The sequence below is a fragment of the Pseudophryne corroboree genome, chromosome 5, assembly GCF_028390025.1.
Source record: "Pseudophryne corroboree isolate aPseCor3 chromosome 5, aPseCor3.hap2, whole genome shotgun sequence".
NCBI lineage: Eukaryota > Metazoa > Chordata > Amphibia > Anura > Myobatrachidae > Pseudophryne > Pseudophryne corroboree.
The window spans coordinates 178,605,778-178,623,383 of record NC_086448.1 but is presented as its reverse complement, the minus strand read 5'-3'; the positions used below and the strand labels follow the sequence as shown (position 1 = coordinate 178,623,383).

The 17,606-nt window shown below is 49.2% G+C and overlaps 1 protein-coding gene across 2 annotated transcripts in view; it reads right to left on the bottom strand.

The window, feature by feature from the left end:
* DNAJB6 (DnaJ heat shock protein family (Hsp40) member B6) overlaps positions 1-12,732 on the bottom strand; it is a 228,935-nt gene extending 216,203 nt beyond the window's left edge. The window contains exon 1 of one of the 2 annotated variants that reach the window (XM_063921906.1): positions 12,220-12,732. The gene's annotated coding sequence lies outside the window, so the exon portion shown is untranslated. The remainder of the gene's footprint in view (positions 1-12,219) is intronic. The other variant, XM_063921905.1, reaches the window with a different exon arrangement.
* Between the last annotated feature and the right edge of the window lie 4,874 nt (positions 12,733-17,606).

The following is a 17,606-nucleotide window of genomic DNA, read 5'->3' as shown; positions in this document are numbered from 1 at the left end:
TCAGTAACATGCCCCCTAGGGCCCTGCACCAAGTGACAAGCGTTGGTGATGTGTGTGTGGGAGCATGGAGCACAGCGTTACCGCTGTGCTTTACCTTCCGTCACTGAAGTCTTCTGCCGTCCTGAAGTCTTCTGTTCTTCTCATACTCACCCGACTTCTGACTTCTGGCTTCTGTGAGGGGGTGACGGCGTGGCTCCGGGAACAAGCAGCTAGGCGCACCAAGTGATCGAACCCTCTGGAGCTAATGGTGTCCAGTAGCCGAGAAGCAGAGCCTTGAAGCTCACAGAAGTAGGTCTGCTTCTCTCGCCTCACTCCCACGCTGCAGGGAGCCTCTAGCCAGCAGGGCTCCCTGAAAATAAAAAACTTAACAAAAAGTCTTTTCCTAGAGAAACTCAGGAGAGCTCCCCTAGTGTGCATCCAGTCACTCCTGGAGGAGGGGCATAGAGGGAGGAGCCAGTTCACACCCAGTCTTAAGTCTTTTTAGTGTGCCCAAGCTCCTGCGGATCCCGTCTATACCCCATGGTCCTTTTGGAGTCCCCAGCATCCTCTAGGACGTAAGAGAAATAACAATTTGCAAAAAGACGCTCAGCGCTATGAGTCACAACACTCACGCATTATGTGGAATGCGACAGAGCAAAGATGTAGGACATATCTGTAACTAGTGGCTAGTTGCGGGCTTACCACATGCAACACGGTTGCTCCATGCACTTAAGTTGGAAAAGTTAGTTTACCGTGACCAAGCTATGGTAAACTACATCTCCCACATAAACTACATCTCCCACATTAAGCGGCAGATGTATTAAGCCCGAAGAAGGCATAAAGTGATACAGCTGTGATAAGTGCAAGGTGATAACGCACCAGCCGATCAGCTCATAACCGTGAATTTACATATTGGTGCTCATTGGCTGGTTAATCACCTTGCACTTATCACTGGCTTATCACTTCTTTATGCCTTCTCCAGGCTTAATACATCTGCCCCTAAGTGCCAGATGCGATGCAGACAATTGGCTAGCTCCGGGCACTCATTCCAGGAGTTAAAAACCATTGCATTCAATTGAATTCCCTCCATAGAATACAAAAAAGAAAAGTAATAGATGCCTCCTTGTGCAACATTTCCCAAATAGTTCACCAATGTGAAAATAGTAGAGACAGATAGGTCACACAATCCTTAAATACAAAGTAAAATAAGTCAGAATAGGTGAATTCCATTTTCAATTAAGAAGAAGTAAAATACCCCCACTTGGCACAGAAAGTACACAAACCATCTGCACCAATAGGAATGCAGAGTGAGCTATGAAACAGCTGACTGTAGCCTCCCACTCCCACAGTACAAGGAAATCATAAATCATGTCATGCAATCCACACAAAATACAGGAGCAGCCTAGGAGTTATAGAATCCAGGAATGTCATACACATCACCAGCAATAAGTATTCAGATAGGATGGGCAGTAAAAGGGCCAGCCATACACACAAATATTCTAAATACACTGGATAACCGTGTCATGCTATTAATATACAATTAGAAAAGCATGAATGTTTCTGTACATAGGCTAGTAGAAGCCCAATAATGATCATGGATTAATTCACACAAAAGCCATTTAAAACATTTTGCAACATAACCAACTATTGCACGACCAGTCCCGTTGTTCACTTGATAGCTGCACTTACCACAGGTCACATCTAGCAAACTCCAGAGGTACAAGTAGAATACAGCATAAAGTATGGCGTCAAGGCTGGTTGTGAGTGCCAGGGCACCCTAACTGCAGCGAGCTCTGCAATTAGCAGGGCTGAAGCTACTTAACACAGCTAATCCCCTGCAATAGAGCGTGAGAAAGGGGCAGTAGTAGAATTAAGGGGGCTATTTATCATAGCATGGACAGAGAGAGTATAGATAAAACAGTAACCAGTCAGCTCCTCATTGTCATTTTTCAAACACAGCCTGTGAAATGTAAGGCACAAGCTCATTGGCTAATACGTTACCTCTCAATCGTATCTCTCTCCGAGCTTTGATAAATACCCCCCTAAATGCCTCCTTATTGCTGGTTGTACAAAATTATTGCTTCTGGTCACTATAGACGGAGATAAAATACCCAGAAATAACTGAAATACTAAAATTTATGAAATTTGTGACGCTGAACTGGTGACTGAGAAGGCCATGATATATGTTGAAAATCAGTGTCATGCTGAAATCATTGGGTTACCACATTGGTTCTGTGGATGGGGGTCGTTATCCAGCAAGACATTCCTCCCACAATGAAAGAAAAGCTGTAATATTGGATAAAGAAAACCACTTCTAAGGGAATTACTGCACCCAAACAATGCCAGGAAAAACCAATGGGGTCGATTCAATTAAACACAAGTTGAATAGTGTCAGGAGGGAGATCCTGGAAATATTCAATTCAGCACAATGTCATGTCGCCTGAAACATCACATTTAGTCATGAGAACCAATATTTTTCGCTTCTGGCACGCTAACCGCAGTAAACCCTGGGGTACAAGAAGAAATACTCAACTCCAGCATAACATTGCGCTGATTTGAACAGCACCGGGAGCTCTTTCCTGGCGCTGTTCAATTCCTGTTGAACTGAATCAACCCCAATATGCTCCATGCAACCATGGAAAACAATTCCGGCTGTAGTTGTACAGGTGGATTGTATAGCTGTGTACCCAGCTTTACACAGTAGGCACTGCTTAGCAGGAAAGCATTCATCTTTATTGGCCACAGGGGGTACAATAAGTGGTTGTGGAGCACTTCCTATTTGGAGGTCCCTGGACAATTTCTTTGAGGTAAGGCCTCTTACAACTCCGAGGAGTAAGTACTGTATACCCCCATTATGGTGTCGCATCCATTAGTTTGGTCGTGTTTAAATCCGACCTGTCTCAGCACGAAAAAATAAAACAATTGAATTGCACCCCGTGATCTCCCGTCACTTGGACGGGTGATCGGGCGCACAAAACAATTAAATTCTCTCCATTGTGTCATACAGCTGTCGAGTGCCCGAGCAATTTTAATGCTACAGTCGGGCGTCATCAAGTGGCGGCTGCTAAACAAAGCAAACTGAATCTACCCCGATGTTTCTGTTATATAGGAAGGTCGTTTCAAACCTCCATTTGTCAAGAACAAAGATATAATTCATCTGCCTATATCACCTTCCACCATGGTGAATTGTCCATTTCTTGTGGCACGACTTAAATGGCAAACGCGAATTGCCAGGAGTGGATGCGTAGTTTACGCCAACCATTTTTAACAGTGATCACTCAAACTTGACATCTGCCTTCAATTGATATGCAGGTTACTGGTTTTGCCTTGTTTTTCGAATGAATGCAGATTTGACATTGCTCAGGTATTTGCTTCCACCAGCTGCTGCAGATGCTTATTTCCCTCAGTAGGCCAAGCGGAGTTCACCCAGACTACAGTTGCTCCAGACACATTCACAAGTTAAACCAAGATGGTCACTGAAACTTCTCCAATTGCAGTCTCGGTAGCAGTAATTTCCATAAATCAGACCCGTCCATCTTTATACAAGCATCAGACCATATTGAGAGGTAATTAACACTTTCGTTGATGCATTTGCTTTCAAATATGGGGGGGGGATTAAACTGAATGTGGAATAGCTCCAGGAAAACAGAAATCTTACTAAACTAGTGCCGTCATGCTGGTTGCAGGCTTACAACATGCAAAATCATCATCGCGCCCGGTACTTAAAAAAAAATGCATTTTACCATTACCATACCCCAAGCATTAGATGCAGAAAACGGCATCTCCCGACTTAAGTTCCGGGGGCCATGCGGACAACTGAATAGCTCCAGGCACTCAATCCTGGTGTTATTCAACATGGCATTCAATTGAATTCCCCCCAATGCGATTATGTCTCTCAATTATACACACATAATATAATTTTCTCCTTCATCCACTAGGGGCCACTGGAGTGCAGTAACAATGGGGATATAGTAGGCAGAAACTGGGAGCTGGCACTTTAAATTTATAACCATGTGACTAGCTCCTCCCCTACTATGTCCCCCCTACAAGCCAGTCTTTTCAATGTGCCCAAGGGAGCTGGTCACTCTTGGGTTTAAAAAAAAAAAAAAAAAAAAAAATTACATTTGAGAACAGGCAGGCAGCTTCTGCTCTGCCTGTCTGCATCGTTGGAGCTGCTGGTGGGGTCACCATCACAGCTGCATGCGGCTCTGCGCTGAGACCCCAGGCTGCAGAGACATTAGCTCTCTGGATGAGGTGACCGGACTCGCTGCTTGCGGCGCGCGTCGGGGTCACCTCCTCAGCCACGCTGGCGGCCATTTCCAATCAGCAGTAAGTATAACCCTGGCTTCTGTTAGCAGAAGCCAGGGCTTTTCAGTGTGGTATGGATCGCTCCATTAGCGGGGCATTCGCTAGCGCCATTACAATTTAAAATAGGTGCCATAGCTGGGGGGCGGAGCTTATCCCCAGCTTGGGTTCTCAGTCTCGGTGGCCCCGGCTATTCACACACAGACGCTGGCTGCCATTTTGCAGCATACTCCAGCGGAGCTTTACATACTAAGCATGTGGTGCACCTGCTTTTACCATCACACTGCATACAGAGCGGGTGGGAATGCCATTCCTCTTCTGTATTTGCCTCACACACTTTCTTGCGGAATCTGTGGCTTGGTGGGCTAATGCCAGAGTATTAGACTGGTAGATGTGGATACCCAGGTTCAATTACACCCTTGGAACCCCTTGTCACACTGGCCGCCATTTTACATGTTTTACTAATTTAGTAGTACACTGCATTTATTATTACTTTGTTTCACACTTTTTCTTGTAATGGGCTAAGGCCAGAATGTATTGACTACACCTGGATTCATGTCCAGTTCTGGACCACAGGTGGTACCAATACTGTAGTTTGGGGAATGTGTGTGGCATCAGACAGTGAACCGTGCCTGTCACTGCACGATATAGGGCAGGGATTACATGTGGCTATGCTTCTTTAACCCCTCCCTTCTGTCGGTTTTCTCTAGCTGTTAAACGGTTACTAACGCTGTGTGTCTGGAGGTACGTGTGAGAGGTGCTGGCTTGACTGGAACAGGTTCCAAAGCAGCACAAAAAGAGTTTTTCACAAGTCACTGCAGAGCTCACTTAGGACAGTCAGAAATTTCCCCGTTATGTGAACGCTCCTGTTTGGACAGCTCGGCTTGCGAAGGCAATGTCGCTGTTAACCAGAGACCCCGTCTGTAACTTCTCCACCCCAGGTTTCACAACAGAAGTTCCTAACCTCAATGTTACACTGACGATGAAATGCTTCTATTGGAGGAGGCAATAGATGTCCAGGATACTGAGGACAATCGGGTTTATGGAGGAATCTGAACCAGTGTCTCCGGGTATCGAGGCGCTTATTGCAGCGTTCGTCTGGTGCTAAAGGTGGAAGAGTCAAATCTGGACACTTCACGCTCCTCGGGGTTCGGCACCAATAAAAAACTGACAGCGACTTTTCCAGTTTCTGATGAGCTGGATGTGTTCCTGACGTGGGCCTGGACACATCCGGAAGCAAAATTTCAGGCATCAAACAATTTGTCTTCATATGCTTTCCCTGCAGATAGCAGGAAGTGATATGGGACCCCTCCAATTGTAGATCCCTCGGTGTCTCGTCTGTCCAAGAAGACGGTTCTGCCTGTTTCTGGAGCAACCTCGCTGAAGGAGCAGTCTGATAGAAGTTTGCGGCAGCGGGGGTTCTACTCTGCCAGCGCAGGTAGGTGGTTGGGTAAACAAGGCTATGGTAGCCTGGGCGGAACAATTGTCCTAAGGGTTACGGGACGGTTTGCATCAGGTTCAACTGATACCTTTGGCAGATCGTATTGGCGAATCTGCTTTATATACATTGCTCAAAAAAATAAAAAGGGAACACAAACACAATGTAACTCCAAGTCAATCACACTTGTGAAATCAAACTGTCCACTTAGGAAGCAACACTGATTGACAATCAATTTCACATGCTGTTGTGCAAATGGAATAAACAGGTGGAAATTATAGGCAATTAGCAAGACACCCCCAATAAAGGAGTTGTTCTGCAGGTGGTGACCACAGACCACTTCTCAGCTCCTATGCTTTCTGGCTGATGGTTTGGTCACTTTTGAAAGCTGGCGGTGTCTTCACTGTAGTGGTAGCATGAGACGGAGTCTACAACCCACACAAGTGGCTCAGGTAGTGCAGCTCATCCAGGATGGCACATCAATGCGAGCTGTGGCATGAAGGTTTGCTGTGTCTGTCAGCGTAGTGTCCAGAGCATGGAGGCGCTACCAGGAGACAGGCCAGTACATCAGGAGACGTGGAGGAGGCCGTAGGAGGGCAACAACCCAGCAGCAGGACCGCTACCTCCGCCTTTGTGCAAGGAGGAACAGGAGGAGCACTGCCAGAGCCCTCCAAAAAGGCCTCAAGCAAGCCACAAATGTGCATGCGTCTACTCAAACGATCAGAAACAGACTCCATGAGGGTGGTATGAGGGCCAGACGTCCACAGGTGGGGGTTGTGCTTACAGCCCAACACCGTGCAGGACGTTTGGCATTTACCAGAGAACACTAAGATTGGCAAATTCGCCACTGGCACCCTGTGCTCTTCACAGATGAAAGCATGTTCTCACTGAGCACATGTGAGACGTGACAGAGTCTGGAGATGCCAAGGAGAACGTTCTGCTGCCTGCAACATCCTCCAGCATGACCGGTTTGGCAGTGGGTCAGTAATGGTGTGGGGTGGCATTTCTTTGGGGGGCCGCACAGCCCTCCATGTGCTCGCCAGAGGAAGCTTGACTGCCATTAGGTACCGAGATGAGATCCTCAGACCCCTTGTGAGACCATATGCTGGTGCGGTTGGCCCTGGGTTCCTCCTAATGCAAGACAATGCTAGACCTCATGTGGCTGGAGTTTGTCAGCAGTTCCTGCAAGACGAAAGCATTGATGCTATGGACTGGCCCGCCCGTTCCCCAGACCTGAATCCAATTGAGCACATCTGGGACATCATGTCTCGCTCCATCCACCAACGCCACGTTGCACCACAGACTGTCCAGGAGTTGGCGGATGCTTTAGTCCAGGTCTGGGAGGAGATCCCTCAGGAGACCATCCGCCACCTCATCAGGAGCATGCCCAGGCGTTGTAGGGAGGTCATACAGGCACGTGGAGGCCACACACACTACTGAGCCTCATTTTGACTTGTTTTAAGGACATTACATCAAAGTTGGATCAGCCTGTAGTGTGTTTTTCCACTTTAATTTTGAGTGAGACTCCAAATCCAGACCTCCATGGGTTAATACATTTGATTTCCATTGATAATTGTTGTGTGATTTTGTTGTCAGCACATTCAACCATGTAAAGAACAAAGTATTTAATAAGAATAATATTACATTCATTCAGATCTAGGATGTGTTATTTTAGTGTTCCCTTTATTTTTTTGAGCAGTGTATCTTTGCAAGGCCTCCAAGGACGTCTGTATCCTCGGAGCCAGAATTTCCGCTTTGACTTTCTTGGCCAGCGGAGCTCTCTGGCTGTGACAGTGGCAGGTGGAGACTGAATCCTAGAGGGCAGCAGAGGCGTTGCCCTTTACAGGCCTGTTTGGAAATCTTAACGCCTGGATTTCTCAGGCCACTGGGGGTAAGTCCGCTTATCTTCCCACTGCTGCTGGGGGATCCCAGGGCGGGAGCTTGTCTGTGCGATTTCAGTAAGGCCTGGGTACAATCATGTCCAGATGCTTAGGTCAGGGATCTCATCACTTGCGGTTACATGCTCCATTTTCGAATCCAGCCGCCTCAGGGTTTCTTCACCTCGGTTTGCCGGTTTCCGACGACAGGAGGGTCGTCCTGCAGGCAGCGTTCCAGAAGCTTCTACCCACAGGGGTGCCGATTCCTGTGCCCTCACATTATCGGAAATGGGGCTATTACTCAGGCCTTTTTTCTCGTACCGAAGCCGGACGGCTCGGCCAGGCCTGTTCTGAACTTAATGGATCTTATTCCATTTCTGAGGAGTCCCTTCAGTCTGTTATTGCCAGTTTGGGGCAAACAGAGTTTATGACGCCCTTAGACATCAAAGATGCCTACTTACATGTTCCCATTTGGCCTCCTCATCAGGCTTTTCTCCGGTTCGTGATACCGGATGCTCATTTCCACTTTCAGGCCCTTCCGTTCGGTCTCTTTCTTCTGCTCCCAGAGTGTTCTCAGCGGTCATGGCAGTCAGGGTTGCCCTGCTTCAAAGGCAGGGAGTGACGATTGTCCCTTATCTGGACAATCTACTGCTGCAGACCCACTCTGCAGGCCTGTTGCTTCAGAATATCCGGATAACCCAGGATCTTCTGATTTGGCACGGGCGGATCCTAAATTTCCCGTAGTCTCACTTATGTCCCTCGCACAGGTTTCTGTTCTTGGGGATGGTTCTCGACATGGTTTGGAGGGTTTTTTCTTCCTCAGGACAGGATCTCTCTCTCTTCAAACAGGTGCGGCGATGAGAGAGGTCACCAACGTCCTCCTTTGGGCAGAGGAAAAATGCTCTGGCTTTGTCGGCAATCTTCATTCCACAGGAGTCCTGGCGGCAGTAGCCGTGGATGCCCTTGGAGCTCCTTGGAACTTCTGGTTCGTTTTTCTTTCCTTCTTCCCGTTGCTACCTCAGGTTCTGCAATGCATATAAAGAGAGAATGCGTGCTAGTCCTCCTGGTGGCTCCAGATTGGCCGCGCAGGACTTGGTACTCCGCCCTACACCTGTTGTCAGAGGAGCCTTGGCTCCTGCCTCTACGGGACTATCTGCTTTAACAGGGTCCTTTTCTTTATTCAGCCTTACGCAGGTTTCGTTTGATGGCGTCGCTGCTAAGAAGGTCATCTGAGAAGGAAGGGGTTTCCTCGTACGGTTCTACCTACTATGCTCCGAGCTCGGAAGTCAGTCACATCATCTCACTATTACCACATTTGGAAACTTTATGTGGCCTGGTGTGACCAACGAGAGTTTTTCCCTTCAGTTTTTCTATTTAGCCACCTTCTTCGTTTTCTCCAGGTGGTTTTCTCAGCAGGGCTTCGACTAGGTTCACCTGAGGTTCAGGTCACTGCTCTTTCGGTTTTTCTTCCACAGGAAATTAGCCTTGCTGCCGGGAGTTCAGACCTTCTTGCAGGGAGTTCTCTGCATGCAGCTTCCCTTTCGTCCTCCAACGACACCATGGGACCTCAACCTGGTCCTCACTTTTCTGCAATCTTCGTTATTTCAGACTCTGGAGTCGGTGAAGATCAAATATCTCACCTGGAAGGTGGTCTTTCTCCTCGCTCTGGCTTCGGCAAGACGGGTGTCGGAACTTGAGGCTCTCTCTTTCGCTCTCTCTCGTCGGCCTCCTTACCTAATGTTCCATGAGGTTACGGCTGAGCTTCATAATCCAATGTCATTTCTCCCGAAGGTGGTCTCCCCTTTCGCATAGATCAGCCACTTGTGGTTCCAGCCCTCTCTGCGGATTCACCGAATTAGAGATCTTTGGATGTTGTCAGCCGACTCTCGGTGAAGAGGACTTCGGCTATTCGGAAGTCTGATTTCTTATTTGTTCTGTACGATGCTCCCATCCTGGATGGCCGGTTTCCAAGCAGACGTTGGCTACGTCTGACCATCAGACAGGTTTCTTTGACTGTTTCTCAAGAGCCTCAGACTTCCATTTTGGCGCACTCTACACGCTCTGTAGGACCTTCGTGGGCGGCTGCCCGCAGGGTTTCCATGACTACTTTATGTCGCGCTGCCACTTGGTCGGGCCGACATACATTTGTCAAGTGTTACAGGTTTGACAATTTTACAGCCTCTGCGTCACAGTTTGGCCGGGCGGTTATGCACGACTCTCAGCGCTCTCTCTCCCGTCTTGGGCGCTCTGGGACGTTGCCACTATTACTGCACTCCAGTGGCCCCTAGTGGATGAAGGAGAAATCAGGATTTTGGTACTTACCGATAAATCCCTTTCTCCGATTCCACAGGGGCCACTGGACGCCCACCCTGCGCCGTTTTCCTCCTACTTCACTTATTTGTTTGCATGTCACTGCTCGTTTTCTTCATGTTACCCTTTCACTAGGTTTCCAGGTTTCCTCGGTGTTATCCAGTTTTAAAGGGCTTAGCAAACCTCCTCTACTTTAACGTTGGTCTTTTCCAGCTCTCCTCGGGCACAGTTTTAACTAGACTGGCATGGAGGGGGGAGGAAGGGGGGGGCATGGTAGGGGAGGAGCTAGTCACGTGGTTATACATTTAAAGTGCCAGCTCCCAGTTACGGACTACTATATCCCCATTGTTACTGCACTCCAGTGGCCACTGTGGAATTGGAGAAAGGGATTTATCGGCAAGTACCAAAATCCTGATATTATACATTACTTAGTAGGCTGTGAACACCCTTTGAAATAATTACTGTAAGTGAACAACTTAAAGATGTCAGAAAATTTGTATGACCACTAAAATTACAATGTAAAGAAACTAAGATCATTTGAAAGTTATATTGCAGGTGTAATAAAGAATATCAGACAAAGGTATCAGTGAAAAGGCTGTGCTACCATGCCAAGATGCAAATATAACCCGATAATTAATGTTACTGACATATTATGCATGGGTGGTCTTCTGTATGCCGAATGTCGGGATCCCAGCGAACAGTATACCGGCGCCGGAATCCCGACACTCGGCATACAGACATATTCTCCCTCGTGGGGGTCCACGACCCCCCTGGAGGGAGAATAAAATAGCCACCGTGCCCGCAGTGCGGCGAGCCTGCAAGGGGCTCATTTGCACTCGCCACACTGTCGGTATGCCGGCGGTCGGGCCCCCGGCGCCGGTATGCTGGTCTCCGGGAGCCCGGCATACCATACTACATCCATTATGCATGTGTCTGTCACAACACAAAAACGGCAATATCACAAGATACGTTCAGCACTCTACAGACACGGATGATGGTGCTGCAGAGCATCAAAACATTTATTGTATGTCTAAAGACAAAAGGGATTAATAACTTAACGCAGATTGACCCTCATGCGAACAGAAATCTACATTAAGCGCACACGCAGTTCTTATTGCGCACAGTAAATTTCACTTAATAGTTCCAGGCTAATAGCATGCGGTAAGTCCTGCAACTAACTGAATTCCCCCCTATGACCTAAACTGAGTTTTCCACAAGAAAACAGAGAACCAAACTGACATTTAGAAAGAAAGAAAGAAAGATATATATATATATATATATATATATATATATATATATATATACATACATACATATACATACATACATATATATATATACACATACATACATACACACACAGTGTTTGTGTTGAGGGTGCCAAAATATTTACAAATGTAGTAGGCAGTGAAGATGGCACTCCGCAGTGTGATTAACCACCAAGGTGTTTATTAACAGTACCAGGAAATAAACAGCAACGGTTTCAGCAACTACAATACATGCTTGAGAAACGGCACATATTGCAGTTGCCCGAAATGTTGCTGTTTCTTTCCTGATACTTTCATAAACACCTGGGTGTTGCAGCACATTTGTGGAGAGCGGTTTTAAATTTAGAACGGGGAAATAAAAAAATTTAGCATGCCTGATCTCCCATGTAAAGTGACAAGGCGATATTCAATTGTTATGCAGAGCGGGCGCAAGTAACTGGGCATCCATTACTTTTGGCAAATGTCATGCCCAAAGGCAACAGCAATAGACACGTAAAGTGGTTGAACTATTGGGCACGCTGTCAAAAATGACAAAAAGGCAGACTTTACACACATTTCTGGTCTCCCCCTTAGATGGGTGCAAAATAACGGGCACCAGTGGCAATCATGCCAGATCAGCACGATTGAAAAAAAGAAACTCTCCTAAAAACAAACAACTAAATCTCCCCGAGAGAGAGAGAGAGAGAGAGAATTATTCTTTTGTTTTGAGCAGTAGTACATTGTGAGCAGCAGTGATAGAGCAATGGGCCGCCATTACAACAACCCCTCCTCCCCCAGCTTGAACTGCATCCTGCTCTCCATAATCCCTCCCCACCAGCAGGAAAGCCACAGGCTGCCGCACGATGGTGACCGCTGCCACAGACACAGGGCAGCGCTGAGACGCCCGCACCGGACACACGGAACCTCCTCCACATCACAGATCCCGCAGTGCTCCCCCTGCTCCCCGGCATCGATGGGCTATTGTCCGCGACGCTACAAGCACAGGGCTGCGGCTACACTGTCACACGGATATCTCCGTGGTGGCCGCGGCGGCTCTTCTCACCTCTCCCGTTGGCTATCGCTCCCCTCGTATTCTTCTTCTGCTGCCTGCGACGCAGCGGCTAACACAGACCAGCAGCAGCGGAAGCGTGCCTTACTAACGCGATGTCTGGGGGCACGTCACTTCCGGCCTGTGCCGTTGCCTCGGGTGACGGAGGGGGATGGTTCTGGAAAAGTCTGGGTTCGCTGCGCTTTGATTTAGAATGGCGGTGGTGGTCGGGACAGCGGCCTCCTGCGGCCGTGATGGCGCCCCTCATACGGTATAATAGGTGCTGGTTCCCTGTCACTGCGCTTTCTGCACAGCAGGCATCTCCCCCGAGGGTCCTCTCATTATAGTAGCCATATGTATAGTAGCCACATGAGGTCCTTTCCCCAACTCGGTTCTAGCCATAACCGTTACACTGTGTCGGGTATATTGGGCCGGATGTACTAAGCGGAAATGCGGTAAACTCCCTGTTTACCGCATTTTCCTGATGTACTAACCCCCGGCCGGCAGGTCAGCGCCGCGGCGGGGTACGCCAGCTTTAGCTGGCGATAGTCCGTAGAAGCCTATGGGCTTCTCGCCGCGGCACTGTGTGAGGGATCCGATAGGATCCCTCCCAGCATGCCCTGCGGCCGCCCCCGTCACCCCGCGCATGCGCAGACTGACTCCCGGGCCGAATCCCGGAAGTCAGGCTGCCGCTGAGCATCGCAGAGGTCAGCTCTTATCGGAAGAGCTGTCCTCCGCAATGCTGATCGTATATGTTAGTACATATGCGATCAGCATCGTGGCGCAGGGCGGCGATGTACATTAGTACATCCCGCCCATTATGCCGGTGTATATGTAAAACACTGGACGTGAAATTATAAGCGTCTTTCAAGGGCCCCACAGCCACACACCCCATAGTGCTTGGTGCAGTGGGGTACGTAGATGTAGTCAGGGCCAGATCTAGGCCTTGTGGCGCCCAGGGCGAAAAAATAGGGGGTGTGGCTTTGAAAAAGGGGCGTGGTCAGTTATGGCGCCCTTTAACTGTGCCCTCAGCAGTTGTGCCCCCAGTAGCGCCGATCACCCAAATCAATAAAAAAAATACCATCCCCGCTCCTGTTACCCGACTGCTGCTGTCCTCCATCTCCGGCCGCTGGCGCCGCTCCTCTGATCTATGGGAGTCTCTCATGACGTCTCTCCCATAGCACAGCATAGACACTAGAGGTCAATTATGACACCTAGCGTCTATGTGCCGGTCCCACAATGCCGTGCGGTGCGCGATGCACTGCACAGCACCGGGGGGCTCCACCAGTAGCGCCTTGGGCAAAAATCCTGCGTGCCCATAGCAAGATCCGCTACTGGATGTATTATGGCTCTTATTGAGAGGTGGACGCTAGGGCTGCGAAAACGCAGATTGGTCGATTTTGGGGGTCATTCTGACCTGATCGTACGCTGCCATTCAACGCAGCGATCAGGTTAGAAGTGCACCGGCGCATGCCAGACAGCCGACGGCTGTCGTTGCCCAGCAATTGCCTCTGCCTGATTGACAGACAGAGGCGTTCGCTGGGCGGGAGGGGGCGCCACGGTGGAGCTTGGTCGCCGTTTTGTGGGCACGGTCCATATATGTTGGGTGACCCCCAGTGTTCGATTTGATCCCCAGCAGTTTTTGCTTATTTAGCAAAAAACTGCTAAGGGCTCTGAATAGCCCCCTATGAGTCGGTATGGAGGAGAAGTGGTATCAGCACTGTTATGTGCGCTGATACTGCTTCCCCCTCATGTATGAAGAAGGAGATGTGCTCTGTATGAATTATCTGCGCTGCTATCTTTAAGATAGCATGCCGATATGCGTGGGCAATATATGAACTGACGGTGACACTGACCATTTCAACACCTGCAGGTATTGAATTCAGCAAGTGCCATTACACCACAGCATGGACAGCGCTGTCCCTGGGTGCTGCGGCTGCCAGCTTCGTGCTGCATAGGAGATTTTGCATGGCTTGCGAGATATTGCATATGCTCAGTAAGCCGTCGGGGAGGAGAGAGCGCATCAGCACTAGGCTGATGTGCTGTGGGGGTATAGCAGAGATCGCTGGAAGGTGGACCGTTCACTTCCCCACTTCAGCATCCAAGAAGTTATTACATCTTGTCGCTATCTCTTACTGGTTCTCCTCAGTAAAGAGACGAAGCAGGAAGCATTATACCTGCAGGATATGTACAAGTGACGGGAGCTATTCAAGTGTTTCTGTAGGGGTTGCAGTTATGTGACTGGTGGTTAAATCCCATCTGCTCACAATCCTCATGGTCGGTATGCCGACCAACAGGGAGTATTCCCACTCGTGGGTATCCATGACACCCATAGAGTTTGAAGACCGGGGCTTGTTGCGCTCGCCCCCTGCCAGCGTTCCGCTGCTGGGATACAGGCGTCAGTATGCTGACCTCCTGATCGCCGGTCACGCATACCCAACCCGAGCGTAGCCCGAAATGCAGCCGATTAGCTTCTAAAACCTGTGCAAACTACTGGGTGTGCTGTTGAGGTGCCCAATAGTCCAACTGGGCGGAATCCTGCTCACAACTTCAGGAGGGGGGATGCAGTTAAAATGCCAGATGGGATTCTGTTGTCAAAATACCAATGAACGTTCTTTCAACGGGACGTGTGGGGGGAGGTTGGGTTTAGGGTTAGGCACCACCGGGGAGGGTTAGGGTAGGGGGGAGGTTTAGGGTACTTTCTGGGGGGCTGTCAGGATACTGACTGCGGGCATCCTGTCCATCGGGATATCATACTGAATCCCAGGAGGTTGTAAGCAGAAATAATGGGCACTCAGACCCATGCAGAGCTGCCCAGGCCAGACACAGAAGGGGGCCAGTACTGCCCCTGTATAGTATTGGCATGCGGTATAGGGGAAGGGGTGTGGCCTCACAGGCAGTCCACGATTACATCACTAGGGGGGCTTCTAGCTGGGTTTACATCATTCTGGGGGGCATGGCTCACTCCTGGAGCTCTTGCACAGGTTATTATTATAATTTATATGGGGCCCCATGGGATCCGCACTTAGGGTGGTAGAAAACCACAGCGGTAAGTGAAGACCAGATCCAGTGAACTCCCATTCACATGGGAGGGGGAGGAGGTCCACTGGGAGAGACAGAGTGAAGATGTAAGGTTAAGTTTAGAGGCAGAGGATTTTGTGGGGATATCAATTGGGATGTTGAAGTCACCTAAAATAATGGAGGGAATGTCAGAAGAGAGGAAGCCAGGAAGCAAAGTTGTCAAGGAATTGGAGGGCATGCCAGGGGGGCGGTAAATGACAGCTACTCGTAGATGGACATGTTGTAAGAGGCGTATAGCATGGACCTCAAATGTAGAGAATTTAAGGGATGGTTCTGGGGGGATGAGTTGGTAGGAGTGGCTAGAGGGTAAAAGGAACCCAACACCACCACCTAGGCGACCCCTGGGTCGGAGCGTATGTGAGAATGTGAGGCCCCCAAGCAGAGAGAGCAGCAGGAGAAGTGGTGTCATGGGGAGTAATCCAGGTTTCTGTAATGTCTAGGAGATGCAGAGAGTTGGAGATGAAAAGGTCATGGGCGGGGACAAGTTTGTTACAAATAGATCTGGCATTCCATAGGGCACAGGATAGGGGGGGTGAGTTTGGGGGAGATATGCAAATGAGATGATCAGGGTTGCTGTAGCGTTGAGGGGATATTGATTTGGATGGAAGTGATAAAGGGGGCATAGGTTGTTACTATTATTATTGCAGCATCTGCAAACGTCCAGGCATCAGAGACAGTTGAGAGCAGCAACACCCTGCCACCTGGGGGAACCCTGTGCACACCTCAATCACCCCTCAGTGCTGTGCCCTGCACCTATAGCTTCATCAATACTGTGCATTCATTACTAATGCATGTTATAGTGAATGCTAAATCTGCAGTAACATACTCTACTAGCAGTGCTGATTAGGAGCAGCCCTCCACACAGATCATGGAGCAGGGTAATACACTGCTCAAAAAAACAAAGGGAACACTTAAACAACACAATGTAACTCCAAGTCAATCACACTTCTGTGAAATCACACTGTCCACTTAGGAAGCAACACTGATTGACAATCAATTTCACATGCTGTTGTGCAAATGGAATAGACAACAGGTGGAAAGTATAGGCAATTAGCAAGACACTCCCAATAAAGGAGTTGTTCTGCAGGTGGTGACCACAGACCACTTCTCAGCTCCTATGCTTTCTGGCTGATGTTTTGGTCACTTTTGAAAGCTGGCGGTGCTTTCACTCTAGTGGTAGCATGAGACGGAGTCTACAACCCACACAAGTGGCTCAGGTAGTGCAGCTCATCCAGGATGGCACATCAATGCGAGCTGTGGCATGAAGGTTTGCTGTGTCTGTCAGCGTAGTGTCCAGAGCATGGAGGCGCTACCAGGAGACAGACCAGTACATCAGGAGACGTGGAGGAGGCCGTAGGAGGGCAACAACCCAGCAGCAGGACCGCTACCTCCGCCTTTGTGCAAGGAGGAACAGGAAGAGCACTGCCAGAGCCCTGCAAAATGACCTCCAGCAAGCCACAAATGTGCATGTGTCTACTCAAACGATCAGAAACAGACTCCTTGAGGGTGGAATGAGGGCCCGATGTCCACAGGTGGGGGTTGTGCTTACAGCCCAACACCGTGCAGGACGTTTGGCATTTGCCAGAGAAAACGAAGATTGGCAAATTCGCCACTGGCGCCCTGTGCGCTTCACAGATGAAAGCAGGTTCTCACTGAGCACATGTGACAGACGTGACAGAGTCTGGAGACGCCAAGGAGAATGTTCTGCTGCCTGCAACATCCTCCAGCATGACCGGTTTGGCAGTGGGTCAGTAATGGTGTGGGGTGGCATTTCTTTGGGGGGGCGCACAGCCCTCCATGTGCTCGCCAGAGGTAGCCTGACTGCCATTAGGTACCGAGATGAGAACCTCAGACCCCTTGTGAGACCATATGCTGGTGCGGTTGGCCCTGTGTTCCTCCTAATGCAAGACAATGCTAGACCTCATGTGGCTGGAGTGTGTCAGCAGTTCCTGCAAGATGAAGGCATTGATGCTATGGACTGGCCCGCCCCTTCCCCAGACCTGAATCCAATTGAGCACATCTGGGACATCATGTCTCGCTCCATCCAGAGACTGTCCAGAAGTTGGTGGATGCTTTAGTCCAGGTCTGGGAGAAGATCCCTCAGGAGACCATCCGCCACCTCATCAGGAGCATGCCCAGGCGTTGCAGGGAGGTTATACAGGCACGTGGAGGCCACACACACTACTGAGCCTCATTTTGACTTGTTTTAAGGACATTACATCAAATTTGGATCATCCTGTAGTGTGTTTTTCCACTTTAATTTTGAGTGTGACTCCAAATCCAGACCTCCATGGGTTAATAAATTTGATTTCCATTGATAA